General features: G+C 36.8%; 1 long non-coding RNA gene across 1 annotated transcript; it reads right to left on the reverse strand.

The window, feature by feature from the left end:
* Positions 1–812: 812 nt before the first annotated feature.
* Positions 813–7,878, reverse strand: LOC119872661. The gene is made up of 3 exons (XR_005361613.1): positions 5,344–7,878; positions 3,682–3,807; positions 813–908 (listed from the first exon to the last, which is right to left on the reverse strand). It is a non-coding gene; the product is annotated as an uncharacterized LOC119872661 (long non-coding RNA).
* Positions 7,879–8,174: the final 296 nt, after the last annotated feature.

The following is an 8,174-nucleotide window of genomic DNA, read 5'->3' on the forward strand; positions in this document are numbered from 1 at the left end:
CTTTGTTCCACTATAATCTTAGTTTTAAACTATTACTGCCATTAGCTCTCAACAGGTTATTAACTTGAGTTTGGATCCCAGTCAGTCTCCAAAAACGGAAAAAGCAAATGCTGAAAATATCGGCAACAGAAAATGTGTCATTAATGAGACCATTTGGTAGTTATCAGAGCTAGGCCTGGTGGTTCAGTAGCTGGTTTTGGGAGTCAGATGTAGGAGTTTCAAATCCATCAGCTAAGTGATGCTGAGTAATTTTTTGTGGCTCTGTTTTCTCCTATCATGATAGTGATGAGACCACTTACTAGGATAAGAAGGAGAGGTCTTAGCACAGTGTTTAGCACGAAGGGAGCGTTGCTCACCACCAGGGCATGCTAAACACAAATCAAACTCTATCCTTCCCCTACTGAGTCTACCTTCAGAGGTTTCCCATTGGTCTTGGAATTACGTCCAAACTCCTACTGTGACCCACAAGTCCCCGTGCAGTCTGGCCCCTGCCCACCCCTCATTCTCATCCTACTCCATTGCTTCACAGAATGACTTTCTGTTGCTCCAACAGCCACATTCTTTCCTGTCTTAGGAATTTTCCATGTTCTGTATTTGAAAAAACTTGATCCCTGCTCTTTGCACAATGAGCTCTATCTCACCTTCAGGTATGAGATCAACTATCTCCCCTGGGAAATCTTCATTGACTTCTCTACTAAAGAAGGCTCCCCTGTCCCATCATCCACATTACTTCCCACATCTCCCTTTTGTTTCCTTTGGTGCATACATTACAATCTGTAATCCATATTAATTATTTATTATTTTGTTCACTTGCTTATTGTTTATCTCCAGCTTCTAAGGAGGTGAGTCCTAAAGCCAGGGATCCTGTCTGCTTTGTTTAGTGCTGCATCTTCAGCGCTGAGAAGTATCTGAAAAGTAAAAGGGGTTCAATAAATAATCTTAAATTAATATTTTTTGGAATATTCCATATTAAGTAAATTGTTAATTGATAAATATTACATTACAATTTCTTACCTTAAAATGTCATCCTTTGTAATCATATTATGTGATTATCTAAATAATAATTGAAATTAATAAAATATCTTTAAGCTGTCATAATGATGCACAGTTAAACTTTTTTCCAGGGCTTAAGAGGGAAACTTATTTCCAGGATTAAGAAGGAAAGCCAAAAGTGCAAACACTTGGCTGGGTAAATATCTGAGTTAGATTGAAGTAATTGTCACTTCCAAAGTATATGAGTTACTCCAGTCAGATGAATTGCAAACTGGTATTTCCAATAATATCTAGAACTATGTAATGCCACAATATTTCTAATAACATCCAGAACCAGGTGATGCTAATATTTTGGCATGCATAGATAGAATCATTAGATAAATATTTAATAGGCTGATTTCATGCCTATTTTTAGCAAGGTATATGAAGAGGCAAGTGAATGTCTATGCTGTATTTAAGGTTTAATTTGATGTCTAAACATCAGATTTTTTTTAAAGGTACAGTATAGAGGTAAGAGAAGGACAGAGAGCTCTAGATTCAAAAGAGGAAGGTCTTTTTTGTTTTTTTGTTTTTTGGTTTTTTTTGGTATTGTCATTCCCAAGCTGCATGAAGTAAAATAAGCCTGAGTTTATTCCATCTCTTGAAGTCTGAGTTTTCTCATCTAGGATAAGTATCATAGAATACTGAGTAATTAAATCAGACTAGGTACGCCTGGGTGGTTCCGTTGTTAAGCATCCAACTCTTGATTTAAGTTCAAGTCATCTCAGGGTCATTAGATTGAGCCCCGAGTTGGGCTCCATGTCAGTGTGGAGTTGGCTTGAGATTCTCTCTCCCTCTCCTTCTATCTCTCTCCCTGTTCTCTCATTCTCTCTAAAATAAATAAATAAAATCTTTTTTTTTTTTTAAAGAATTAAATCAGACAATGGGTAGGAATTTTCTTGGCACATGGTAGTTTTCCTCTAATGAGGTGAAAGGACAGGAAAAATGGTGTATTTGACTTTTTAATATGCATTTCTTATTAATATTTTTTCTTCTTTCTTTGTAGTATTTTGCATGTCTTTTCCCTTTGGTTTGAAATAGCTCTGGATCAAGAAAACAAAAGCAAAGCAAAGCTTAAATGCTGTATGAAAACAAAAATAGGGGCACTTAAGTGGCTCAAGGTTGAGTGTCTGCCTTTGGCTTAGATCATGACCCTGGGATCCTGGAACCGAGTTCTGTATTTGGCTCCCCACAGGGAGTCTGCTTCTCCCTCTGCCTATGACTCTGCTTCTCTCTGTGTGTTTCTTTGTGAATAATAAAATCTTTAAAAAACAAACAAAAAAACCCAAAATAATTCAGTAACTTTTTATTATATCAACAATTATTACCTGTGAACACTGAATAAAGTTCATTTAACTTAAGAACTGACATAATTCTTCCAGCAACAAACCTGCTAATAAATATTAATGCTATAGAGATTTTCTACTAAAAGAGAATGGAGTAAGCTTTGTCCATGAGTAGGAACATTCTAGAATTCTCCACCAAGCTCTCATTCATGCAGAGATTTCAGTGTTGTTTTAAAAGTCAAATGCTTTTAGTGCTGGGTATTTCCCTATAGACAGATTTTCCTTTTTTTACTCTTTAGCTTACCTCAGTGATTCTCTCTTTTAGTGTGCATAAGATTACTGTGCAGAATTCTATATATAAACCATGTATACTGTGCTTTGGGTAAATTGGGATTTTTCAAAGATAGTTTTAATTATATACAATTATGACTTTACCTGCTAAGAGGCAAGAATTAACTTGCCTAACACTGATCCTTTACAGGCTGGCTTTCCAGTTAAAAAAATGGCTTTTCCTTGAAGTTCCATGCAAACTAGCTTTGTGTCAGTGCTTAAGATGATCAATCCTAGGGACACCTGGTGGCTCAGTTGGTTAAAAATCTGACTCTTGATTTTGGCTCAGGTCATGATCTCAAGGTCCTCGGATCAAGCCCCATGTTAGGCTCCACACTCAGCAGGGAGTCTGTTTCTCTCTCTTTCTCTCTCTCTCCTTCTGCCCCTTTCCCTTGCTCCCACACCCCCTCTCTCAAATAAATAAATCTTAAAAAAAAATAGACCTCTGCCTCTCTCTCTCATGAATAAATAAATAAAATCTCTTTAAAAAAAAGTGATTCTTTACCAACTTTATATTCTAGAAGTGAGAGGGATATCCAGATCTACCATATTACCCTAATCTCTATTTATGTCTTTTTGTCCTCAGTATTTGGGGAAGCTTACTTTACATAAAGAAGCTTATATTTTATTTTTCTTTAAACATTTGAGGAATTGCCTACGTAGTTCTTGACTAATTTTTTTTCATAGAAATGTTATTTCTTTTTCTTAAATAAGAAAAATTTTTTTTAGAATTTTCAAAAAGATTTTATTTATTTATTCATGAGAGACACAGAGAGAGAGAGAGAGAGAAAGGCAGAAACATAGGCAGGGGGAGAAGCAGGCTCCATGCAGGGAGCTGGATGTGGGACTTGATCCTGGGACTCCAGGATCACGCCCTGAGCTGAAGGCAGGCGCTTAACCACTGAGCCACCAAGGCGTCCCAGAAATATTATTTCTTAATACTTTAGCCATACAACAAAATCACTTTCGGGAATAAATTTATTGGAAGTCTATTTACAAGAAGACCGTTCTTAAAAGCATTGAATAAACATACCTACACCTTTCTAACATGACCATTTATCTGGTTTCAACGTTTGCTGTACTTTTGAAGCATCAAACAAGATAATGGTAGAGCTCATTGATGGAGGCTGGCAGTGGTAGATGACGTTCTTTTATCCTACTAAAAATATAATTTTATTTTGGTTTTTATACTGTCTTAACAAATGAGGAAGGTGACAGAAGAATAACAAAAACTGATAGGAAAACAAATTTAAGATATGAGTAAATAGTTCTACTGACCTCAAGAGACCCTAGAGTGTAATTATATTGTAGTACATTATAATAGCTAATGTTTATGTTCATGATTTTGAGCCATTACATTCTATATAAATGCTCTCTTAAAAATGATAAGAACACTTTAAATATACTTTACAAAGTTTTAATTACAAGTTAAATTGAATAGTAAACATTTTTATAATTATGAGGGTAAACCCTAAATTAGAAATCCATGATTCAGAGACACATGTTTTCAAGGGATCTCTACTTCAAATGCCATGAAGAACTGCCTCTACCATTTAATTTACTTCCAAAGTATTTTGGAGACATTTGGTGGACCTAATAACATCAGTCTTCTCTCCTTAGGTAGTTTGCCTGTTCCTCCTTTTCTTCTCTAGGGTAGGAGTGAATGGGATTTGGAGTCAGTTCAGGTGAGAAAGAGTCTCAGCACTGGGGCCTTGGGTAACATTTTCACCTCCCTTTACAAGAATGTGGTTAACTACAGATTTTGTTTGTTTATTGCCAAGCATGGTTTCCTTTCCCACTTCTTAATGGTCATTGAACTCTTCTGTGGGGACATTCTTCATATGTCAGACCATATTCTCTCACCACAGAAGTGAGCAACATGACCCAGGCCTGGCCAGAGCACCCTGTTCAAGTAATTAGTTCAGATATAAAGATATGATCCAAGCTAAAACAATCAGACTCTTCTCCAGGAATTTTTCCCTAGAGTGGTCAGAAAAAAAAGGCACTCTTTCTCCCTGTTGGAATTACTAGCTATAAGGGAAATGTCAGCTTGGAACTCTGACATTGAAATGTTCATTGAAATGAACAAAAACGTTCATCTTTGAAATACATGGAAAGAGCCCATCTGAAAATAAAGCCAACTCAGAGGGAAACAGCTGAGAAAGATGAAGTGCCAGAAATACGATGATTGATAACCTTTGAACCTATGGACTCAGCCAGGCCTGAAAGCAATACTGTCCTCTTTCCAGTTATTTGAGCCAACTAAACTCTCTTTTACTTAAAATAGTTGGCATTGGATTTCTGGCAATGTCATCCTAAGAATCTTTATTCATACATTCCCTAAACCTTGGTTTTCTAATTTGTAAAGTGGTGATGAAATTCACTCTGTCATCGAGTAAGATTTAAATAAAATGATGTATGTCAGTTACACAGCACACCTTGAATCCTCAATAAACGGATTGAATTCAACAGCCAATTGTATTTCCTCTACAATAGAGCCTTTCACTATGGTTTCCTTTTGTCCAATTCCCAGCTGCTAGCTGTTCTCGCCTCCCCTGGATGGGCCACTTGATTTTGGGGCGGTCTTTTCCATGGCCAGAGTTGGTCAGGGAGCTTTATCCTGCTCTTGGCAGGCGATGTTCTTAGAAGCAAAGGTCTCTGTCCTGCTGTGCACTGGAGTTATGAAAGATCTCACCTAGAGAAGACAGAGATTTCCCAAGAAGACCACATTTAAAAAGCACAGATGAGCTGATTTTGGTCCTGATTCAGGAACATCTGGAAGAACAGCTGTGAATGACAAGAACATGTTTATCTCTTTTGAAAAGAAAAGGAGTGAAAAGGCAGGGAGCATAGCATGACAAAATAGAGAACTCTTTCCATCATCCCAACTTGGGATGGGAAATAAAGAGTGAAAACACTGCTTGTTTTTATTTACTTTTTTTTTTATTTGAGTATCACTGACACACAATGTTACATTAGTTTCAGGTATACGACATAGTAATTTCACAGGATTTTGCATTATGCGATGCTCCCAAGTGTGGCTACCATCTATCCCCATACAAGGCTATTACAATGCCATTGACTATATTCCCCATGTTGTACCTTTTATTCTCATGACTTATCAGACCTATAAATACAGAGAACAAACTGATGGTTATGGGGGACAGGGAGGATGGACAAAATGGGTGAAAGGAAAGGGAGATACAGGCTTCCAGTTATGGAACAGCTTGTTTTTAAATCGAATACTTAATGAGTTGAGGAGGTAGAAAAGAGAACTAAAGTCTTAAAACCATTAGCCTTTCTGCCTCCCACCCATAGCTAGTATTAGTAGTAAGGGCCTAGAAAGTATAACAGTATTTGATCTCTAAATTTTCCCCACTGATGAAATCTAAACTTGTTTCTTATTATTGGAAGGTTGTCTTGGGATTACATTTAGGAGTTCTTAGCAATGTCCTGAAAAAGCTCCTGCAAATACTTTTGCAGGCAGTATTTTTTTTTTCTTTCTTTTGGCAAGATTAAAAAGACTACATACTATGACTTATCACAAATAAATTCAGGAGTTTGGGTTCAACCTCACAACCTTATGATCATGGCTTTTAAAGGAATTTTTAGTTTTTAAACTGCCTGCCTCATATTTCCCCAAACTAGGAAAAATAAAATTGAAACATTTGTGATACTTGGGGAAAAAAAAGACTACTTGCAATTTTATGGTCTAAACTCTGATTATAGTAGCTATGTATTTTTTTTTCTTGTAGCCAAGTTACTGAGGGTTTAGAACCTGCTAATAAACTAACTGTGAAGGCATGTTAGATTAGTTATTATTATGAATTTCCTAATCCTCCTTTGTATGGAGACTTTATAGAAAACAGTTCTAGAATACTCATCAATGCTCGTGGAAAGGAGACATTCAGCTTTATTTTTAAGAGGGAAAAAAAGCCTTGCAAAACATATGGGTTTAGCTTTATAGCAAACAGTTTCTAGACAAACATAGATGAGCGATTTCACAGCAGCAGGGCACCCGTTTATGTAAATACCGAACTGTGGGACTCAAAAAAACAAATTCAAAGAAAAACATGATTTATCAGCTTGAGTTTCTCCCCCGACAACATTCTAAAAGAATAAACAGATCAACATTAAGGAATGCTTTCAACAAGAACAACAAGCAAAGCACAGTTTAGTGTTGCCTTTGGTAAAATTTTTCTGTTATTTAGAGACTTTCTCTTAGCATTTATTCGTTTTTGTGCATCATGTATATGAGATGGTCAAAAAGCAAAAAATATTGTAATGTCCTAATTGTTTCCCTTTGAAATATTGCCTATTCAACTTCTGGTTGACCCAGCAAATATATTGCACCCTTTATTAGATGAAAGTAGGTACTAAATATGTAGCTGACTTAGAGAACAACTTATATACCAATATTCAAAGTGCTTTACTGAGAAGTATCTTTTTTTGTAGAAAGATATGATAAGGAGCCTGGGATCTTACGGTAACTAAATTTACAAAACAAAGGGGAGATTTAAAAATGTTCTTCCAAGTAATCTAGCCCTGAAACACTTTCACCTAAAATAATCAGGTAACAGACAGGGAATAATTTTTGTTTCTTGACTTACCACTGTAATTTTCTCCACTGTCTACTTCATGTAGTCAAAAATTTGTGCAAATGTAGCTGTTCTGAGAATCGCACAAGAGACTCCAGGCACCTGTTAGACAATGTTCAGCAACTCACATCTTACTAAGCAAATGACAGGGTCACCGTCTCCATTCCTCTGTGGGCAACCATTTTCCTATCATTTTTCTTGAAATAGTACTGCTTAGGGGCAAAGAAGTTCATTGCAGGGTTAAGATGCAGAGCGACTTTTTGACATAAAAGCAGAACTGTATATATTCCTAAAATAGTGCTATTGACATTGAGGCTATGGAATCTAAATTGTTGGGGGTGAGAACATGTTAATTCAAATCTGCATTTGAACATCTTTTTATACATGTCTTTGTTAGGGCTAAAGGTTGTATTTAATGGTGATTTTCAATGCTGGAATGCTTTCATTTTATTCTTATAAATAAGTATGAACACATTAAAAAGCTCACTAAATTGTAATAGTGAGGTAATTTTGCAAACACATTTTACATGCATTTATGAAGATTCGACCCTTTTTGAAAAACTTTTCTCAATAGAAAGGTTACATAAGAAATAGTTTCTGGGGATCCCTGGGTGGCGCAGCGGTTTGGCGCCTGCCTTTGGCCCAGGGCGCGATCCTGGAGACCCGGGATCGAATCCCACGTCGGGCTCCCGGTGCATGGAGCCTGCTTCTCCCTCTGCCTGTGTCTCTGCCTCTCTCTCTCTCTCTCTGTGACTATCATAAAGAAAAAAAAATTAGAAAAAAAAAAAAGAAAAAAAAAAAAAGAAAGAAATAGTTTCTGGGCACCTGGGTGGCTCAGTGGTTGACTGCCTACCTTTGGCTCAGGTCCTGATCCTGGGGTCATGGGATCAAGTCCCACAATGGACTCCTCACAGGGAGCCTGCTTCTC

This window comes from Canis lupus, chromosome 7, assembly GCF_011100685.1.
Source record: "Canis lupus familiaris isolate Mischka breed German Shepherd chromosome 7, alternate assembly UU_Cfam_GSD_1.0, whole genome shotgun sequence".
Lineage (NCBI taxonomy): Eukaryota > Metazoa > Chordata > Mammalia > Carnivora > Canidae > Canis > Canis lupus.